Genomic DNA, 2,500 nt, shown 5'->3' on the forward strand with positions numbered 1-2,500 from the left:
AAAGAAGGTTTACTAAAGCTGCTTCGTAGTCGAACTTTTCGTTTAAGTTTAGGGGATCAATTGTATTTTGGAAAGCCGCCGTCTTATTTATCGGAAACCTCGTTGAACTCGGTAATGAGGACAGATAAATGTATGTACTATCTTCACTCGCCATGTCTAGTAAATGAGGAAGAAGAATAACTACAGTTTTATTTATTTTCGCGTGAGATCCACTTAACGGGGTCAAAAAAGGATATTCAATCTCTCTCTCTCTCTCTCTCTCTCTCTCTCTCTCTCTCTCTCTCTCTCTCTCTCTCTCTCTCTCTCTCTCTCTCTCTCTCTCTCTCTCTCTCTCTCGCTCTCTTTCTCTCTCTCTCTCTTTCCCGCTCACGCAAAAAAAACGTCACTGAGTTGCCCCAAATTATTTTACGGATAATATGTAAAAAGTACTACTGAGTTGCCGTATGTTATTTACTGGACCAATTATTTTTCTTTCTCTCTTGTCTCTTTTCATTTCCACATTCTAAAGTGTATATAATCTTTTCTTCTTCTTTGTAATATAATCATCAAATCAGTATTTTTCATAATAAGAGAAAAATGAAAATCGGTATATATTTGTAGTCTTTCAATTATTATTTTTATTGTTATTATTATACTTTTTGCCTTTCCCTATTTTCTAATAAGAAAAAAAATTGCATATTCTTTCATTTGTTCTTTCTTTCTTTTTTAGTATAATTTTTCATAATAAGAGGAAAAGTATATAGTCTTTCAATTATTATACAAATACTTTTTCTTTTATCAAATTCAATAGTCTTTATATTACCTGTAAAAAAATGGGGAATGGTCTAGGATGGAAGGCTGTCGTCCGCTTCGTCCATCTTTTTCTTCTTTTTCTTCTTATTTTCGGCTACTTCGTCATCCTCGTCGTCTTCTATAATTACTACGCTGTCGTCCGCCTCCTCCTCGTCTTCTACAACGATCGTCTTCTCTCTCCATTCTATTGATGATGGTAGAAAATCGTTGTCCTCCTCCTCCTCCTCTTTTTCCTCCCTGTTCCTCTTGCTCTTCCTTTTCTTCTCCTCCTCCTCCGTCATCTTCATCTCTCGCTGTTCTTGTTGTTGCTGTTGCTGCTCCCGTCGCTGTAATGTGTGTAGTAGGAGGAAGGAGGCGTCCCACCCCCCACTATTATTACTTGTTGTTTGGTAGGTCGTGGCTGAGCGGTAAGGCAGTAGTAAGTAAGTGAGATACTGACGTACTCTGAAGATGTTGGTCTGAAGTTAAACTTGTCGCAGTTTTCTTGTCTTTATTCTGGGTAACTGGTACAGAGGGCAAGGCAGAGGCCCAGGGAGGAGCACGTCCTGCCAGGCCCGCGGGGGCGAGCGGTCTGCGGTAGATGGCACAGGAATTGCCATGAACGAAGTTCGTTTGAGACAATATACAATGGAAAAACATGAAAAAATATGAAAGAACATAAATTCAGAAACCGGTTCACATGACCGTTTCGTGGAGAGGAACAAGGGTATGGTTGACATGATATCAGTATGTTTTTACAATCCAAACATTGTGGTTATGGGACAGACTGGCTGACTATACATGAAACATAGAACATTTGAATATCAATGGTAAAATCAGTTACATACATCGTGATTCAGAATAAGCATTTTATAAGAAACATTTTGAGTATAAACATGACATATTTATACTTGAAGACAACAGAATAAATGCATGGAAAATGTATGAGAGTAATAAGGGTCAGATTAGCGTGTTCTACGGTCACTTCGTCAATGTCGGGCACAGGGCAGGTTGAAGTACTTGTGAAATAAGAACACATGGCTTTCGTGGTATGCGAGGGGTGAGCGACGAGGGAGGCAGGTCACTAAATCGCTCGGCCACTAGAAAAGAATCGTCCTCGATTCTTGAGTAGACGATGCAGGTAGATGACAGGTGACAGGTGACGGAGGTAACAGACACAGGGAGTCTCGATCTTGCAGTTGAGGAGGAACGGTCGTACAGGTATTTCTAAGGTCGGCGGCCTAGGGTGCTTGTTTGCACAGGTCACTGTTCGGGGTGCAGGTGGTCTTGACGGGAGCGGCAGTGATGATCAGTCACGGAGCTCGTCAATCGTTCCACACAGGATCACTGGAAGACACAGTTAACTTGTCAAGCGCCGTGTCGGTCGTAATGACACGCACACCGGGTCTAGAAGATTCTGGGAGACCAGTAATCGTCGAAGAGTCGAAGGTTGAGCGGAGAATCTTGAGAGCGAGGTCTTGAGGATCACGTCGGCGGAAGGATTCGTCATCTCGGGAGAGGAACAACATTGGTGACGGCGTCACGAGAATCGGCAGGCAAGGAGGGACAGTTCTTGCCAGGGTCACCAGCACGGCAGCGGGTGTGGTGAGTGAGCGTAGCGAGATGCACGAGGGAACGTGGGCGGTGATCACCAGCGGACGGGTCGGGGCGGCGGACATGGCCGAAGTAGCAACGCGAGAACAGGAGAGCGTCGGCAGGTGAAGCGGCG

General features: G+C 43.7%; 1 protein-coding gene across 3 annotated transcripts in view; it reads left to right on the forward strand.

The window, feature by feature from the left end:
• Positions 1–2,500, forward strand: part of LOC113827706 (uncharacterized) — a 28,535-nt gene that overhangs the window by 7,031 nt on the left and 19,004 nt on the right. The window lies entirely within an intron of this gene.

Source organism: Penaeus vannamei, chromosome 13, assembly GCF_042767895.1.
Source record: "Penaeus vannamei isolate JL-2024 chromosome 13, ASM4276789v1, whole genome shotgun sequence".
Classification (NCBI taxonomy): Eukaryota; Metazoa; Arthropoda; class Malacostraca; order Decapoda; family Penaeidae; genus Penaeus; species Penaeus vannamei.